The 20820-nt window shown below is 42.9% G+C and overlaps 1 protein-coding gene across 1 annotated transcript in view; it reads left to right on the top strand.

The window, feature by feature from the left end:
• Positions 1-20820, top strand: part of LOC124802718 (transcription factor mef2A-like) — a 619300-nt gene that overhangs the window by 113343 nt on the left and 485137 nt on the right. The gene's annotated exons all lie outside the window — the stretch shown is intronic.

Raw genomic sequence — 20820 nt, 5'->3', positions numbered from 1 at the left:
TACATGCACATGTTTGAACTATTGGACAATCATGCATAATGGGCATTCGATCAAACATGAAGCTGCTTGTACAGTCTTGATGCTTATGCAGAACCATCCTACATATGTTCAAGCACGCTTGGGCAGGTACGTTGCGCAAAAGTTCTTGTCAAACATGGGTAGTTATCCATCTTCGGGGAGGAAATACATTTTACCAACATTTCGACGGAATTGCAATTCACTTAATTAACTGCACATATGCAGAATGTGGAATGAAATCATGTTCGTTGCTCTCAAACATAAGGCCAGTGAACTGTGCACTATTGTAAACTTTGATTTTGGTACACTTTTCTCTGAGAAGGTGACAGATAATAACAGCTATGTCGGATGACGGGAAGTACACCTTTACCTTGCTAGATACGTGTCAAAACTCAGATTCCTTTAACTTTCACAAATATTTGTTTCCCTAGGGCGTTGTCGTGAAGGTACTTCGAGAGCCCAAAAGCGTTGCGCTATAATCGAGAATAGCACCTGGGCGTTGTGATTTTTCGGAGATAGCAAGACTCGCAGCAGAAACGTTTATATCTTCTATTTAAGTGTAGAAGACAGTATCCGGTTGCAACATTGTGTTGCACGCTTACGTGGTAGAATTACTCTTGGTTCTATGAAATCGATGACAGTTTATTTTATTTTTTTTTTTTTTTTTTGCTGCAAGAAATGAGTAGGCCTACATCCTGCAGTTTCATTCACTATATGTACTGATTAAATTAACTCATACCCCTGAAGCCATTCTAAGTAGACTTCGGCTTCTACTTATACGCTTATACTCTGCGAATCACTGGGAAGTATAGGACAAAGGATACTTTATACTGTAGCGTGGTTGAACTAACCTATGCACCTTAAATACTTCCAGCACCATTTCAGATATCGTCATTTTGCTCTCGCCCAAACGAATTGCGAGTATTCCTCACTAAACGACGTGGACGTATAGTCTGTGTTCATACCTTCATTAATTACAGACCTACCAGTATCAACTTCGCTTTTTTCAAATGGAACTATACTAAATTCTGCTCCTAGTATTTTAGTTCTTAAAGGTGAATTAAACGGCGTTGCACTCTTCAAAATGCGATACTAGTTTCGGAGTAATCACCGTATTTAGAACTTACGATTTATCTGTTCTGAACATGAAACCGATTGCTATCTAATGCGGTAGTTCGCGATTTCATAACCAAATAACGAAATACGTCATGTCTGATCAAGTGAAACAGTATTTTGCACCGCTGGGAACCCGGAAAAAATGGGTCACAGAGGAAAGTAGCTTTCATTGTGTCTGTGTCGTTCACCTAAGTCGAGGGCTGGTTAGTTCTAAAAAAAAAAAAAAAAAAAAAATAAAGTTTCTGAGAAACCAGGAGAAACACGGTTTGTTATCCCTTTACTGAGAATGCAGAAGGAATGCAAAGGCAACAGTACAGTCACACGCTAACGGTATATCGACAGGCGGCGGCCAATGGAATAAGAGTCCATTGAATGTGCAAAAAATTGTTCTTGGAATAGTGCTTGTGATTCATTCAGGAGAAAGAGGTTCACAATCTGAGCAAGTCAATAATGCGTCTGTACACCTCTGACCCTTATGCTACCAGTTGTTCGGCTTGGCATTGACTGATAGAGTTGTTGGATGTCGTCCTGAGTGATTGCGAGCCAAATTCTGTCCAATTGGCGCGTTAGATCGTCAAAATTCCGAGCTGGTTGGAGGACACTGCCCATAAATGCTTCAGACTGTCTCAGTTGGTCATAGAACTGACGAGCTTGCTTGGAAAGGTAGGGTTTGTCAAGCAAGAAGACAAGCAGTAGAAACTCTCACGCATGTGTTTGGGCATTGTCTTGCTGAAATGTAAGCCCAGGATAGCTTACCATGGAGGGCAAACAAAACGGGGTGCAGAATATCGTCGAAGTTCCGCTGTGCTGCAAGGGTGCGCGGATGACAACCTAAGAGGTTCTGCTATGAAAAGAAATGGCATCCCAGACTATCATTCCCAGCTGTCAGGCATGGCGAGCGACAGTTAGAATGGTAAGCCACCAATTGTGGGGGGGTCTCCAGACACATGTTCGGCCTGGGCTCTCAGTGAATGGAGTATAATTGTTTTCAGCGATGAGTCCCGCTTCCAACTGAGCCCCGATGACCAGAGAAGGCGTGTCCCAGACAGCGGCGTACATCAACTTGACAGTCGCCCACCATACGGCCCGACAACCAGGATTGATGGTCTGGGGAACCATTTCTTTTCGTAGCAGCACCCGTTTGGTTGTCATTCGAGGAACCCTTACAGCGCAGCGGTACGTGAACGACATTCTATTCCCTGTCCTGTTGCGCTTCTTGTCAAGCTATCCTGGGCTTCCATTCCAGCAAGATAATGCCGCCTGCAGACGGTGAGAGTTTCTACTGCTTATCTTCGTGCTTGCCAAAGCCTACCTTGGCAAGCGAGGTCACCAGTTCTATCACCAACTGAGAACGTCTGGAGCTTTATGGGCTGTGTCCTCAACCAGCTCGGTACATAACGATCTAAGGCGCCAATTGGACAGAATTTGGCACGCAATCCTTCAGGAGGACATTCAGCACTATCAATCAACGCCAAGTTCAATAACTGCTTACATAAGGGCCAGAGGTGGACCAACGGGTTCTTAACTTGCTCATTTAGTGAAGCTCTTGCTCTTCAATGAATAAATCATCCAATTTATCTGAAATTGTAATCAATTGTTTGTCTATACGTGTACGTCACATCTACCGATGTCCGTCGCATTCGGATAATTCCTTCGTAGTGAGTCTCTTTTTCTCTTTTTTTGTCTTATAGTATACGCAGAGAGTAGGGAGTAACGGGCAGAGCGAACGAAATAGATGTTCCGACAGCTTTTGCTCGTAATCCACATGTTAGCTTCAGAGAAACTGCGATGGTCGCTGGAATAAGTCAGGCCAGCGTTAGTTGTGTTTAGCGCACAGGGACCTCCATCCGCCGCTTCACCAGCAGACTGATAAAGAGGATGGCAGAAAACGCGTGAAATTCTGTCCCTCGATTCTGATGCCACATAAAGACAATAAGCTCTTTCTTCGAAGAATTCTCTTTCCCGGTGAAACTACCTTCACAAATCAAAGAAGGCTGAGTGTAAGGAATATGCGTTTTTGGGACGCCGGGAATCATCACTAGCTGAGGTAGGTTGGTGAAAGGCAAGTACAATTTCTTAGCGAGTGATGCCGGATCTCTGAGAGGAAGTACCACTTGAAATACGTAGATGTATGTGGTAGGAGCACGATGGTGCTTCGCTCACTACTCGCTTGTGGTCGGGAAAGAGCCAACCCAGTTCTGTCCTGGTCGCTAGATACGACCTCATGGCGTTATTGGCTGGCCTGCCCGTTCAGGTGGTCTGATATTTTTTTTTTTCTCTGGGGTAAACTCAAAAATGTACTCTATGTGCAAATTCCGATGACCCAAGAGGATCTGAAACGCCGCATTGTTGTAGCATTTGTAATGTTATCGAAGCAATCTCTTCGGTCCATCTGAAAGCCATTGCATCTTTAACTGCAAACGTGCTTTGCGGCAGAAGATGGGCATTTCGAACATTTGATGAAATAAATGAAATTCCAAGGTTGTATTTACGCTAATTTGTTTTGTGATTTCCCTTTTGTTGTCGTTCCGAATGTAGTTTTCGAATGTAAGTGTAGGATGGTGCTAATTAAATTTTCGCTACTTGAGAGGGTTCCCGTGGAAAATGAGTGATAACAAGACAATGAAACTTTGTGGAAGAGAAATAACGAGAAAAAAATTTTGTACCATGTTTACGTAAGAGGTTACAAATGTTGCTCAATTTGACGACCATCTGCGCCCACGAAAACCTGGGACCGCACTATAGATTGTTCCCTTGTTACCCGAAACAACTCAGGTGGGATGATCGTTACCTGCAAACTGTGTTACTCGTAGTTTGCCGTTCTTCAGGTGACCCCACAGCCAGAAATCACAGGGCTCAAACATGGTGATCTTGGTGGCTACGCAGTTCGGTACGATAGGCGATGATTCGGTTTTCTGCAGACGTCTTACAGATGGCTCGATACTCACGAACAGCAGCAACACTCTTGCTGTTGTGTTGACAAAACAGTCTTGCGAGAAAGGCCCTGCTCACTCTGTCCCGACCAATGTTCACTGTCTGCAACTGTAATGCACACCGATGCCTCTATTTGAACCCTACGTCGCCGTACGATTAGCAGCGCCTAACGCAAATCATGACACTATCACTAGTAACAGAGCAAATCGTGCAGCGCACAGTCGGAACATCATTCCTATGAAGTTTTCCGTCTACACTTCCTTATGTAGCGAAAGTATAATTTTAATCAGCCTGTATGTACGAGGGCCTACTGAACGGCAATGGATCCGAAATTTTTATGTCAAAACTCTTACGTTTTGGAAACAGGCGAAAATCTGATGGGGCCAACTCGGAATTGTATGGATGAAGATCGATGATTGTGAACACAAGACGACGGATGTTGCAGATGCTGCAGCACTGATGTGTGGTCTGGTATTTTCCTGCTGAAGGACAGGGTGCTCCATGTGTGAACGAACGATTTGTGCGGCTGGAAACTCCATTACAGCCCGCTGTTTCTCACGCGGCGACGTAGTTACGTTACACACCGCCATGTTGCATGCTACAATTCGGAGCCCTCTAACAGCAAAGCATTGCAACTTGCGTCAGACAAGTTAACCGAGTAATACGCGTGACTTGTGATTCAACAACCGATATTGAGAACGGGAAAAAGAATTCGTAGGCATAACTTTTTCACCAACCCCTCGTATCTTGTCATTAAACTTATTACTGGACGATCTTTATACATAAGATTTCTTGCTTTGCAGTTGCATTCAATTTTTAATGTACAATTTTTTTAGAGGTTGTGTTAGAAATAAGGGCGGAATTTTTACCATGTTTAAATGTGAATCATTCTTAGATGCTAAGTCATTTGCCTTCCAGTTGATGTGGCAGTCCAGCCAAATATAATTAGTATTAGTTTTAAATTTAACTTTTGTCCACCATTAGGCTCTCTGAGCAGACTCTCTTAGCTGTGTCAAGCTGTAGCGGCCCATCACCCAGACGCGATATTTCCGAGTAAGAACCCCAACTTCCGCATAAGGCATCAATCGTTTTCATGTTCCAGACAGATAAATCGTAAGTTCTAAATATTGGTATTTCTCCAAAACTACTAATCGAATTTCAAAGAGCGAAATACTGTTAAATTTTTCCCTTTTAGACCTACTATACTAGTAGCAGAAATTATCACAGTTCCATTTGAAAAAGTGAAGTTGATACCGGTATCTCTGTAATTAATATAGCCATGAAAAGACTTTACGTCGTTTGGTCAGCACTTACTCGCAATTCATTTAATTGGCAAGAAAATAATTATATCTTAAAAGGTTCAGGAAATATCTGAGGGCAACAGATTAGCTGAATCTTCCTGTTTGTCTGTAGATGTAGATCTGACTGTAGCGTGGACATCAGCGTCCAGAGATGAAGAATGGCCTTACGCACTCACTTCCTGATGAGTCATTTCCGACGACAAACAGCCTGCCTATATCATTCGTGCTTGTCTCGAATGTGGGACGCAGCGGACACACATGGGCACGACCGCTGCACGCACACACGAAAGGAGAAAAGCGCGACGTTCTTCCCTGTAGTTCTGCGCCACCACGTAGTCGACTACGGAGTCTCAAACTAAAGCCGATATTTCTCTTCTATAAGCCCAAGCAGAAAAAGTAATTTTGTTCTGCATTTATTGAGGCACCAGATTTGCCAACAGTTATCGACAGTGGACGTCGTAGCTGCTTTAACCCATACATACTTCGGGGACATGTTCTTTATACAAAAACAATTCAGCTCCCATGTATGAAACAGATTGAAACGTCTGATTACTTTACAAGTGAGTTAATGTTTTAAATATTGGACATTGTGTATGTAAAACCTTTACGACTGCATTCGGGAGGACGACGGTTCAAATCCGCGTCCAGCCATCCTAATTTACGTTGTCCGTGATTTCCCTAAATCGCACAAACAAATGCAGGAATGGTTCCTTCGAAAGGCCACCGTCCTTCCCTAATCGGAGCTTGTGGCCCGTCAAATGGTTCAAATGGCTCTGAGCATTATGGGACTTAACATCTGAGGTCATCAGTCCCCTAGACTTAGAACTACTTAAACCTAACTAACCTAAGGACATCACACACATCCATGTCCGAAGCAGGATTCGAACCTACGACCGTAGCAGTCGCGCGGTTCCGGACTGAAGCGCCTAGAACCGCTCGGCCCCAGCGGCCGGCTGTGGCCCGTCTCTGATGACCTAGCCGCCGACGGGGCATTAAACACTAATCTCCTCTTCCTCGTCCTCGTTTATGACTGAAGAAACAAAAGCTTGAGTATGATGATTTCATTAATTTCGTCCATAGACCAATGAAAAATAAAAAAAAAATAAAACGAAATCGAGATGAGTACAGTCTGGGTAACTTCGGCTCCCTTTTAAGAAAAAAATAGTTTTTCATACACCGCAAAAATGTGTTAACCGAAAAACTCTTTTCTTTTCATTATTTTCTGGAAGGTGTCCGCGAGACAATGTTTCGAATAGGTTTGAAATTATGTGTAAAGTTCATTGGAAGGAGCTAAGTTCTCTCATTCAGAGATATTGGATGAATATAGGCCGCGTAATTTATACGCCCTGAGTTACGCTCCTTGAAGATACATACACAGTTTCTAATTGTAATACTTGTCTTATCGTGTTAAATCTTTGTTACAGAATTTTAAAGTTGGTCAGTAATAATACGTAATACTGAAAATCAAATGTTTGTGGTCGCTGGAAGCCGCTGAAGAGGCAACCGGCGTGACCTTCTCACCATATCAGTAATATAATTAAAGTGTTCCAGTGTGGGTTGTAATTATTGATGGCAGCGAAACTTCGTACACATTCTAATGCGTTAATGCGGAACTGATTTAGTTGGAAAAAAATTAGCACCAGTTTTGGCCATCAGGCTCAAATCTGGCATTGAACAGCACATTGTCGAGGTCTCCGGTGATCAATATTGAACAAACTGTATAACCGACGGTCAGTAATAAGATCAAATGAAAAGTTTAATTTGATTAAAGCACTTACTCCTCGATTTCGGGCAGGATCCCCCGTTTCGTTCGATGCTGAGGTACTATTCCAACACACTTGAAGAGCTTCTGCGATGCTGTTCGAATTTACGAGCAGTAGCAAGTGGGCTGAGGCATGAATGGAATGTGGATTGTTCCATTGAGGAGGGAGGCGTGCTATGGTAGTCCGAGCAGTTGTGCAAAGCCACAGTGGCGTAGTCATTAGCGCATCTGGCTAGCGAGCAGGAGACCAGGGTATGAATCACAGCCTTCGTACAAATTATCATTGACGCTTCAGTGTGCATACATACACCTTTACCATTTGTTTGACATTTTTTGTCCACATCCCGTCACATCTGGAAACATTTATATACCTCTTTCTTGCATTTGCAGCGCCAGATTTGCACCTGATGGCCAAAATTGTAACTATTTTTTTTCCAACGTAAATCGGTTTGGCATTAGCGCATTAGAATATCTACAAAGTTTCGCTGCAATACGATAAGTACAACCCGCACTGGACCTCTGTGAATAGCTGCACTTTAATTATAACCACCTGGTAGATTGAGATTTTTTTTTAATGATGCATAGTCGTCAATTGCCTACTGGGTGTCGAGGAGCCGTACCCATATTGATCTTGTACAACTGGCGACATAAGTAGTTTTTTTAAGGGTATTCCTGATTTGAAGCTGATAAAAAGTATTGTATTATTTCACTCTATCATTGTTCCTGCTGTGTAGTCGTGGTTGATAGAGCTGACCCAGTTACACTGTTGAACGATTAGTGGCGTATTTGTTGGTGCACGGAGGTCCACAGACAGGACACACAGAGATAATAAACGCGTTTAGAAATCGCTTTGGCAAGGCCCCAGCTCTTGATTGCGAGAAAAGTGTTTTTTTTTTTGTTTTTTTTCAACCAGTGTCGAAGACTGGCTGCATGGAGGACGGGTGAAAACAGTAGAGAAAACGTGAGCTGTCGTCTTGCTCAAGAGTGCTAGCTTCTGCTGAGTGTGGGAGGTATGACATTTCACACAAATGTCACACCCTATTATGTGCAAGAGATAGAAAGAAAGCCGCCGAAAGTTAAGATATGGACCGAGATGTCATCACAATATAGGTTTGGATAATTTTTTCTTCAACGATTCGTCAGTTAAAAAACTGATTTGGACGTATTCTTAACGTTGTCAATACCCGCTCGATGACAAACGAATCGTGGATAATATGTGGTTAGAGTAGGGAGGGGTCGCCATGTGATCCTCCGCCAGTGGCGTCATTTCGATACAGTGTGGAGGGGCACGTCATCATCAGAGCGCTCTCGTGGCTGTTGGTAATTAGCCACACCTCGCAACTCTATTCTCGCTCGATTGCCTCGTCAATTGGCATCACGAGGCTGAGTACATCACCTCCCTGTCGTGCTACCAATAATCCAGGCGGCAGGCACTAAAAAAAAATAAAGAGGTTCCTTACAAAACATTCGCAATTTTAAACTTTCAGTATGTTGTATGTAGTTGGCCTTTACTGTAGAGTCCAAGTTTTAGATTTAGAGAGCCCTGTTAACTTGATGAGAAACGAAAAAACGTGAAATATAGTCACATGGTCCGGTTTTTTGTCTGCAATTTTTCCCCTTGTGTTTTATGGCAAAAAGCACTTCGACCGTTCTTTCACAGCGTTGAAGTTCCTACAATGGTCAGTAGACAACCGTAATTTTATAGCACAGATACCGCTGGAAAGCAGGAGGAGGGGAGAGACTTTCTTGGGTTTATTAAGTGGTGACAGTTAAAATCACTTACCATGAAAACTTGCTTTTTTTATATACCATTTTAGGTTTCCGTACCTCAGTCGGTGAGATCAAACCCTTATACGACCAGTTTGTTGTACATCCGTCATATACTAAGGTGTATAGTGCCTTGGGGGTGTAATAAATGTAAGCCTGTAAGTCAGTGATATTAAAAGATACGGTCATTTACGTCAACTGTTTTGGTGCTCGCAAACTGACTCATCGAAACCTAAAGGATACTTCCTGTAGGCCCAGAATCATGAAGTTCGGCAAGAAGCAATGTTTCGCAGTACGAATAACTGAAAAATCCCAAAAAGCGTCGATTTGCAAATATATCACACGGAAAAGCTTTTTTGTTTTCATTTGGTGTCCGACTGTTTGTTAAAACCCCTTCCGCACAGGGACGGGTAGATGTATCAAGTTGAAAATTGTTACATTCCAAGGTCTGTGGTCATGGGTGTTGTAAAAAAGTTAAGCTTCTAAGTCAGTGCAATCAAAAGGTAATGCTATTATGTCACATAATTTGATACTTGCAAACTCACTCATTAAAATCTATAGGATACTTCCCGTTGATCTAGCATATGAAATGTGGCAAGAGAAGGAGAAAGTCAAGAAGTTGTTAATTGGTATCTATATCCCACAAAAATATTTCTTTTATCATTCCTTATCCAATTAGAGACTTAAAATTCCAAAAGGCCGTATCTTCCCATTATCAATGTCAATAACAGGCAAAAATCATAGAGATTTCTGGTTCCTATCAGTGCGTGTGATGCCAGTGTGTAGAATGGGGAAGACGCGCAATCTGAGTTTGGCCGAGGGCAGACTGTGATGGCCCGGGGGAATCTGCACGACTTGTCAGGTGTCCGAGCAGTGCTGTGGTGAGTGTCTTCCATGCGTATCGAAACCAGGTTCAAACCACGCCCACATGCCGTGGGTTGGGAGGCGTAGGCTGGGCAGACTGGTAAAACTGGCAGGCGGCGAATTGTGACAGAACTAACATCAGACTTCAATGCTGGGCCGAGTATATATGAACACACAGTGCATCGAACACTCCTAATGATGGGCCTCCGCAGCCGACGGCCCATGCATGTGCAATATTAATACCACGACATCGGCAACTACGACTGAAATGGGCATGGGACCATCGCAACTCGACGTCGGCGCAATGACTGAGCTTGCATGGTCTGATGAATCCCGATACCTTATTCAGCATGCCGATGGGGAGGATGCGGATCCGTCGTCTTCCAGGCGAACAGCTCCTTGACACCTATACTGCAGGCCGGAGACAAGCTGGCGGTGGCTCCAGTATGCTCTGGGGAACAATCACGTTGGCATCCATGGGTCAAGTGTGCTCGTTCTAGGCACTATGACGGCCAAGAAGTATCGTGCACCGGGTGCAGACCACGTATTCCCCTTCATAACGCCCATGTTTCCCGACAGCTGTGGCATTTTTCATTTAGATAAGGCCCCGTGTCACAAGGCCAGGAGTGTGATTGGGTGGTTCGAGGAATACAATGGTGAATTCCAGTTGATGTGCTGGTCCCCAACTCGCCAGATATGAACCCGATCGAACACATCTGGGAGATAATTGAACATGGAGTCAGAGCTCATCGACCCACTCCCTGGAATTCACTGGAATTAGGTGACTTGTATGTGCAGATGTGGTGCCATCTCCCTCCAACGACACACCAAGGCCTCATTGCTTCCATGCCAGTACGTGTAGCCGCTGTTATCCGTGTTAGAGGTGGACATGCCGGCTGTTAGAAGGTGGTCATTATGTGCTGTCTGATCAGGGTATATAACTAAGTTTGTACAGAACCGTCAGAGCCCTACTCACACCTGGCCAGTCTTTTACATTGCCTTTGCAGGAAAGTCCGCTCTGTGTTCAGCCTGTCTAACTGCTTTGCAGGGGATCCGGGTTTGATTACCGATACTGCCAGTGATAGTCCCTCGGTGGGAGGACTGGACTGGTGGTGAATTCAGCCACGTGAGACCAACAGAGGAGCTACTTGAATGAGTAGTAGTGGAACAATGGCTGGGAGAGCGGTTTGCTGACCCCTTGGACCTCTGTACCGCTTCCAATGACGCCGGTAGCAGAGGACGACACAGCGGTCTGTCAGTCTCGATTGTATCATCAGGGAATGAACGCGGGGGTGTGCTTTTCGCTTTGCAGGGATGAGCATCTCATTCGGGGTACGGTGGAGGCGGTGAATGAATGGTTTCTTGCTGATATGAGACATTGACCATTAGAGGCACCTACCATTCCCCTTTTAAAAAGTTGTACTACACATATTATGCTGCTGGAAAGTGAAAAAATTGTTAAAATTTCGCGAGCACTATGCATTTAGCACAGGTACGATGTACCTGCCGACTGGACTGCAAAGAACATTCCCTGTAGTACCGAGAGCTGACAGCAGCACTCCGCACTCCTATAGCCACGTGTTGAATTTTGGAAGGTGTTTCCCTGCGTAAATATGTTACAGACCTACTATTTTGTGGAAATATTACCATGGGGGCGGGGGGAATGACCAGGTGCGATTAGGACTCGTGTGACATAATTACAAATTAACACTTTCCAGATTTTTTCCTTTACTTCTACTGTTGAGCCTTGTTTCTTTGCAAATTTCGTGGCTCTGGGTCAAGGCGAAGTACTCTATAGATTTTGATGTGTGAGTTTACGAGTTTCAAAATATGTGACAAATACCCGTACTTTCTGATTGCATTGACTCTGAAGGTTACGTTTCGTACACTGCCAAGGGATCACAGACGTTAGTATTTCACTTAAATTTCAACGCAGTACTTCTACCCGCTCCTGACAAAAGGGGGCCTTAACAGAGGGGCAGACAGAGAATAAGACAACAAATGGGAAAAGAATTCTTTTCCATATTACATAATTACAGATTAACGTTTTTACTTGTTTTGTGAAACCTTGCTTCTTGCCAAATGTTATGCTTCTAGGTCAACGTTAGGTACCCTATAGCATTTAAGAAATGAGTTTTCGGGTGTTAAAATATGTGACATAAAACATAAATCTTTTGATTACGGTGACTTACAAGTTCAGTATTTTACATCTCCGAGGGACCGTAGACCTTAGTATGTGACACAAATTTCAACTTGATACCTTTACCTGTTCCTAAGAAAAACGGGTTTTCACTGTCGGACTGACTGGTTTATTGACTGACTTACAGACATACAGACGGATAACCAAGTGAACCTTTATGGGTTCTGTTTTTACCGACTGAGTTATAGAACCCTAAAAATGGAATTAACTTTTAAGTAACCGTGTTTAAATATAGCAGTAATAGCCCAAGCAGTTTAAAATGTCAGTAATAACTAATAAAAATTTTGCAAGCGGCAAAATTTATTAAAACACTGGCTGAAAGATAGTGACAAATTGACAGCCAGAGTCACCGGTACTCTCTCTCTCTCTCTCTCTCTCTCTCTCTCTCTCTCTCTCTCTCTCTCTCTCGCTCTCTGAGTAGTTCATTCAGTTCGATCGAAGTTCAATTTCTCTTCTGTCTCTCACCTCCCACTGACATTCGAGGATCGTTACCGAGGTAACCGCCGCCGCAGAAGCTTGCTTACAGTTTGCTGTGGTATTTAGTTTCTGGCTTGTAGTGACCGCTTGCTTCCATTTTTTATTTATTTATTTATTTTTTTTTATACCGTGTGTGAAACTTAACCTCTGCGCGGTCGTATCTGGCACACTTGCTCGACCGGTACTTCTGTGTTTACGGAGACAACCGATATCCCTAATTTGTTGATGCCAATGCACAATGCTCCGTTTACATGACAGTTATTTTCAATAATTCGTTCTGAATATGCACATCGCACTGTTGCAACATCTCGCATATTCCAACATACGAAAACTCTGTTTTTGCTTCGCCATCGTTTTGTTAAGGCATTGCTCTCGTCACGCCAACTGGTACGCACAATGTAAACTTGGTGAATTTGCGGTCCTATTCATGCATCGATCAATTTGCACATGTAATACTATGGAAAATATAGAACTTCGAAAACGAATGAATCGTCAGCAGGAACCCTTTGTAGAAAACATCAGTTACGGAGTTATTATTTCATTCATAGCTGTTATTTTTCCAGCAGCTGTAGTATATGTTTAAGAATAAAATACAGTCGTTAGCTCAAAAATGGCTCTGAGCACTATGGGACTTAACATCTATGGTCATCAGTCCCCTAGAACTTAGAACTACTTAAACCTAACTAACCTAAGGACAGCACACAACACCCAGCCATCACGAGGCAGAGAAAATCCCTGACCCCGCCGGGAATCGAACCCGGGAACCCGAGCGTGGGAAGCGAGAACGCTACCGCACGACCACGAGATGCGGGCAGTCGTTAGCTGCAGTGATTATTAAGCGAAATAAAAATATCTGTGCAACTGAAGACTGAAATTTATTCTGAAATTACAGAGTTCAACTCCCCAGGACAAAATAAAATATGCCGTCTCCAAAGTTATACTTGTGACGTAAAATCGATGTTGCGTCTTACTGGCCACTGTCCTCTCCACGGTCAGGTTGTTCTTTTCGCCCTTCTCAATGTAGTGGAACGTTAAGTTCCATGCTGTGACGTTACAAAACTCGACCAGCTCCCTCATGTGAGGATGCCTTAAAGCCGTCGGCACACGGACCGTGCATCCGAACGTTGAACGTTGAGCGTGCCGAGGTTTCTGACGTCATAGCGTGGAATAGCATGTTCGGGAGTCTTTCCGAACGTGCAGAGCAATATCTGGCATGTCAGATATTCTGAGCGTGCGTCTGAGCGTTGACCAATGAGATGGCACAACGCCACCTACGTCACACGCACCCCTCTCCCTCCAGTACAGAGTTGTGAGGTGCCATATTGGCGTTCATTTCAAGCCTATATGTATATATGCCATTTCTGAGCACCAGCAAATTGAGAATCATTGGAAAACCCGTTGTTAATTCTGTGATTCGTTCCAATAAAATAACGAGAAACATCATATTCATGGCAAAAGAATTATTGTAACTTGCGTCTTATGAGAGTAGGCTATTTGAAGGCAGTGACACAAGGATGATCCACCCAAAACGCATTGTTCTTGTACAATTTGTTATAATTAAATTTCAATTAGTAACGTATCTACGATAACGTTTTCTGCAACGGGTACCATACTTCGATTACTTGCGAGAGGTGTCCGCGTGTTGTTGGATTAGCGTAATGAGTAGCGTAACTGTCTCGTATTTAGTTGATAGTTGGGGCGGTGGTTCGCTTCTTGACACTTCCGTATTTCATTTCTTAACATTAGCGTTTTTATTAGGTACTGATACTTCATTATTAGTTTAATATAAGTATATACTATGATATTTGATATTACGTAAATATAAGTTCACCTTTTTTTGAGGGGCGCCTTTATTCGATTGGCTTAAACTACAGGACAGCTTGCGCTACTTCCATAAAGATATTTTGCTCCTTTTCTTTTTCGCCTCGTAATTCACATGTTGCAAAGATTCTGCTGTTGGGTAGGAACAGTGATTGAGACTGACCTTTGGGTTTTAATAAAATGTGGGAATGATGAAATAATGTTTATCTTAGGCGGAGAAGTATTCCAAATTTGTACCGCACTGTTTGTAATGGAACTTTTATATGTCTCTGTCCTTATTGATTGGACATGGTACTTTCCTTTTCGTGGACGATGGAGGAAATTTCGTCCATCGTCCACGAAAAGAAAGTACCATGTCCAATCAGTAAGGGCACAGGCTTATAAAAGTTCCATCGCAAACAGTGCAGTACAATTTTGAAATACTTCTCCTCATAAGATAAACATTATTTCATCATTCCCACATTTTAGTAAAACCCCAAAGTCAGTCTTACTTGATCACTGTTCCTACAGTAGCAGAATCTTTGCAACATGTGAATTACGAAGCGTAAAAGAAAAAGAAGCAAAATATCTTCATACAAGTAGCGCAAGCTGTCCTGTAGATTAAGGCAATCGAACAAAGTCACCCCTCAAAAAAAGGTGAAGTTATATTTACATAACATCAAATATTATAGTATATACTTCCATTAAACTAATAATAAAGTATCACAACCTAATAAAAACGCTAATGTTAGGAAAAAAATTTTGGAGTGGCAAGACGCGAACCACCGCTCCAACAAACACAATGCGAGACAGTGGTGCAAGTTTTTTTTTTAATCTCACTGTGTTCGCTTTTGTTCGTTGCGTCTGTTCGGGGCGGACGTCGTAAGACATCCGTTTTAAGTTCGTTGATGATCGATTAACTCAGTTTTTTTATTACAGAGGGCGCGTAACCCTCTGACCGAACACGCTGAGCTACCGAGCTACCGTGCCGGCACTCATTACGCTACACCAACAACACGCCACGTGACACTACATATTGTGTATTACCCCTTGCTAAAAACCTTAATCGTAAATATGTTACTAATTGAAATTTAATTATAATAAGTTGTACCAAGAACAATGCGTTTTGGGTGGATCTAAAGCGTGTTGCTGCCTTCAAATAGCCTACTCTCATAAAACGCAAGTTACAATAATTCTTTTGCCACGAATATGATGTTTCTCATTATTTTATTGGAACGAATCATACAGTTAACGGGTTTTGCAGTAATTTTCAATTTGCTGGTGCTCAGAAACGGCATATTTACATATAGGCTTGAAATGAACGCCAATATGGCGCCTCACAACTCTGTACTGAAGGGAGACGGCGTGCGTGTGACGTAGGTGGCGTTGTGCCATCTCGTTGGTCAACGCCCAGACGCAAGCTCAGAATATCTGACATGCCAGATATTGCTCTGCACATTCGGAAAGGCTCCCGAACGTGCTGTTCCACGCTATGACGTCAGAAACTCGGCACGCTCAACGTTCGGATGCACGGTCCGTGTGCCGACGGCTTTAGGGAGACTTCTCGTACATGCTTACAATGATACCATTGCTTTTCATCAGAAACTTTGAATTTACGCTCCGGGGCGAACTTACTTTTTACGTCCCTGCCTCGCCACCCCTCAACTTGTTTAGGAAGAAGCGGATGAGAGGAACCTCGATCAGACTGTGCAGGGCGACCCAGTGGCCCGGTTCGCCCTGTTGCGGAGCGGGGCGGCCCCATCGATTGGTCTCGCCGAGCCTCGGCATGACGCAGTGGCCGGCAGCGGCAGCGGGCGGGCCCAGCCAGACGGCGGAGCCTGCAGCCGCGGCACGTGGCGCCACCCCTCCCCTCCCCTACATCCCAACCCCGCCACTGCTCCCTGCCCACCTGGCTACACGTGCCGCCTCGAGCTGTCTGCGCGCTTCCCTTAGCCGGTGCGCCCTCTCGGCACGTCATTTCCGCTGCGAACGGGTAGCTGGCGGAACCTGCCAGCATTCTGGCACAGCTAGAGGGTGTGTCGCATACAATACCGACGCGTAGTCAGGTGGGCTAACCACCGAAGAGCGCTAAATAAATATCACAGCGTACCGTTCCGTTGACGTCGAGATCATTAGTGGTAGCGTACTAACTAGGGATGCGAAAAACCGGCATAACACCGATACAGGCATTTTAGTTCCGAATAATTGGTTTATTTCGGTATGTATTTGGTCTTGGTTATAACAGGTCTTTTTTTATAACGAATAAAGTTTATTCGTAATATTTCTCTTGCTGTGAAATACTATATTGTTAGAGATAATGGGAAAGGCGATAAGTACTATTGTAATAACTCTCGCAATTAGAAATGAGTATCAAACACGGAACGTAAGAATCAGTGCCGCATTGCTGGGACAATAATCAATAATGCACCTGTTGTCCTTCACTATTCAGAGCGGTAGGTGTATACCAGGCTTGTCATTTATAGCCCTTGGTAAAAAGTTCTTTGGCTTCTCAATTATTGTTATCATCTTCGAATGCTATTGTTTATGATGAATTGAGTCTACGCACACATCCAAACATTATAGAACCAGTGACTGTAAACAGACCGGTCAATAAATATTTGACACTGTTCAAAAATGGCTCAGAGCACTATGGGACTTGACTTCTCAGGTCATCAGTCCCCTAGAACTTTGAACTACTTAAACCTAACTAACCTAAGGACATCACACATACCCATGCCCGAGGCAGGATTCGAGCCTGCGACCGTAGCGGTCGCGCGGTTCCAGACTGAAGCGCCTAGAGCCGCTCGGCCACCCCGGCCGGCTTTGCCACTGTATGAATTCATTACTGAAATTCCAATTATTGTCAATTAATTATTCCTGCTAAATGTTCTATTTTGCTTATTATTAAAATTGTTCATTTCAGTTATTTGAAACAGCATTTTTAGTCCTGTTAGCAAAAATCATATGTATTCAAATCCCTCTTAAAAAAGAAATAAACATGTTTTACTACAAAATGAATTTTCTTTCAAAATAATGAAAAAAAGAACATCACAGATTCCACGCAAAAACGTATTAACTGTCTGTCATTTCTATGAAATAATACAAGAGAAAGGAGATAAACGCAATTGTAATAAAGTCAAAACTTAACAGTTTATTCAGTGTTTATAATAAAAGTAGAAATTAGCTGATCTGCTGCCTGCGTCTACATAGTATGCTTTTATATGTTTGTAGCCCTTGGAAATGGACAACAAAATGCGGAAAACAGATTTGTCCAACATCACTTTTCATCCTTTATCATTAAATATCCGAAATGCTTAAATAGCTGGGTGATCCCTGATAACATCATGATTTTAGCATAGTTGCAAAAAACTAGAATCAGTAAGAGAATGCTGGTTATTTTTCATATTAACACCTCACAACTTTTAAAAGGAAGCACCGAGCAATATACAAAGTTTTCTTTTATTTGTCTGTTTCATTTGATATTTGATTCTAGCTGTTTTCAAATCTTTACTGCAAAAGTCTGAGAAAGTCGTAGAATTTTTCAATCTCTGTTGGTACAGAATTGAAACAGAGGCAATAAAAAACAGAAAATCGATTATTTCAGAAATAGGTTATTTTGAGCGGGTTTAATGATCAGGTTAAACTCGAGATGAAAACAACCCGGATAACTGAAAACCAGTTGTTATACCAATAACCGCCATCCCCAATAGTGACTGACTTGGAATACCATGAATGTAGCCGGCCGTGGTGGCCGAGCGGTTCTAGGCGCTTCTGTCTGGAACCGCGCGACCGCTACGGTCGTAGGATCGAATCTTACCTCGGGTATGGATGTGTGTGATGTCCTTATGTTAGTTAGGTTTAAGTAGTTCTAAGTTCTAGGGGACTGATGACCTCAGATGGTAAGTCCCACAGTGCTCAGAGCCATTTGAACCATGAATGTAGTAATATAGTAATAATACGAGAGAGTGCTCAAAGCTAATGTCTCCGAATTTTGTATGTGTAAACTGTTGAAGCTTTTTAAATAAAAACAAACGTTATTAACATTCTGAATGTTTAATCTTCATGTCTACATATTTGCAGCTCTCTGCCGCTAGAGGGCTCCGAATTGCAGCGTGTAACATGGCGGTATGTAACGTAACTATGTCGGTGCGTGGGAAACAGCGTGCTGTAATCGGTTTCGAATTCTAAGAGTTCGTCCACACATGCCGCACCCTCTGCTTCAGCACGGCAGTGCTACACTACACACGAGCACTGCGGCATCTGCAGCAATCCGACACCCTGGGTTCACCGTCATCGATCATCCTCCATACAGTCCCTACATGTTCACGTCCGATTTTAACCTGTTTCCAGAACCTAAGGAACACATTCGAGGACTTCACTTTGAAACTGATGAAGCGGTGCAAGCAGAGGTGAGGCTGTAGGTCAATCAAAGGAGTCAGGCCCTTTACAGTGATGGTAACAACAAACTCGTCTTTCGTTGGGACAAATATGTTAGTTGCCAGGGTGACTATTTTGGTGTCGTCCGAAGAACGAGATCCCAAGATAACGTTGCGACGGAAACACAAGTAAGCACAGTCGCTACTAGACGCAAGGATGAATGCGAGACGGTGTGGCAGACACCCCGTCAAAAGATCCCATACGCCACTGCTGCTGAAAACTTAACATCACCGAGGACGACAGTATCGTCGCACTACCAAGCCAGCAGGGAGAGAACTGTATCAGACTGACTATGCTCCATTCAATAATTAGAGAGACAAATTGGTCTGGACAAAAAAAGCGTTTATTTTTACAAAACAATACTTTTTCTACTTTTCAACATAATCCCATTGAACATTTATGCACTTGTTCTAACGGGCTACAAGATTTTTTATTCCGGCTGCAAAGAACTAATTTTCCACCAACTTTTTCACGTCCTCATTGTCCTGGAACCTCTTCCCACGTAAAGCCTCCTTCAGTGTACCAAACAAATGAAAATCACTAGGTGCTAAATCAGGACTGTAAGGGGGATGAGGCAGTACTTCCCAGCCCATTTTGCCGATGGTTCACGGTTTAGTTGAGCAGTATGAGGACGTGTGTTGTCTTGCTGGAGAATCACACCTCTCCTCTGAGATCCATAACGTCTCTTTCTCATGCCTGGCTTCACCTTGTTTAAAAGCAAATCCGAGTAGTATTGGCTGTTCATTGGACGATGCTCTTTGAAAGAATCACAAAAATACTGGACCTTCATCATCCCATAACTCCGTCAACATAACTTTTCCTGCTGATGCTTGACTTTTGAATTTTTTCTTGACGGGTAAGTTGGTGTGCTTCCATTCCATGCTTCGTCTTTTCTGATTCTGGCTCGAAGTAGTGAACCCAAGTTTCATCACAAGTTAAAATTTTGATGAGGATGCGCTCACCTTCTCTTTCATAACGTTTCTTTAGTTCTGTGCACACTCTCAACCTTCTTTCCTTGTGTCCTTTGGGACCCATCTTGCACATGTTTTGCGGTACTTCATCTTGTTACAGATAATGTTATGAACTGTATCAATAGTAACTTGAACCTTATCAACTATAATTTCCACAGTCACACGACGGTCGGCACGAATAATGCCGTCAATTCGACTTTCAAGTCAGGGAGTTGAAAATGAACTGGTCGGCCAGAACGGTGTTCGGCAGTCGCTGATTCGCGACCATTTTTGAACTGCTCTACAAACTTGTAAAAAATTGCACGATTCATACAAATTTCACCATAAACCTCATTCTACAGTATATATTCACTGGTTTCTCGCCTTCAGCAGTAAAAAATGAATAACAGAACGTTGTTCAGCTAATGTGGACGTTTCAAACGTACTCGCCATCTTGAAACTTATTTTTGAGGTTATAAACAGAAGAGTGTTGATACATCAGCTGATCAGGGCTCCTCCCAGTAATGTCAACTTAGCCATAAAAGTACCAAACTTGCCCTACTAACAGTTTTTCCCCAGACCCATTTGTCTCTTTAATTATAGAATGATCCTCGCAAAAAGTTAAGTATTTCGTCTTGATAAAGTTAGAATAAACTGATCCAACAATTTGTGTTACAGTATCAACTCGCCCACCTCAACAGGTGAATCTAAGAATTCACCATTGTCCCCGCGACTTTTATTTCATTCGATGCAACAAATATGTTGAGAAATAAATATGTAGACATGAAGAATAAAGATTTGGAATGTTAATAACATTTGTCTTATTTAAAAAGCTTTATGAGTTTCCACCTAAAAATTTCGGAGGCAATAGAGTGTGCGTTCGTAGTAGTTGTAAGTCCAAATACAGTTTTGATCCAGCTCTCCACGTTGATGTATCTTGTGCAGGTCTCTTCATATCTGCAAAACTGCTGCTACAGACGTCCATGTCAACAGTATTAAAATGTAGGCTGAACCATGTTTCACAATACAAGAGCACTAAAATTGACGCGTTTAGTAGGAGCAAGCCTTCATAATCACAATTATTCTACGAGAACGTCACAAGAGCGATGAAGATAAAATTGAACGTATTAAAAATTTGTGGTTACTTTCCTTGTAACCGTGTCTTGCTAGAACGTGTTTCAACGTCATTCGTCC

Source organism: Schistocerca piceifrons, chromosome 6 (assembly GCF_021461385.2).
Source record: "Schistocerca piceifrons isolate TAMUIC-IGC-003096 chromosome 6, iqSchPice1.1, whole genome shotgun sequence".
In the NCBI taxonomy this organism is placed as follows: domain Eukaryota; kingdom Metazoa; phylum Arthropoda; class Insecta; order Orthoptera; family Acrididae; genus Schistocerca; species Schistocerca piceifrons.
This window is presented reverse-complemented; position numbering and strand designations above follow the sequence as displayed.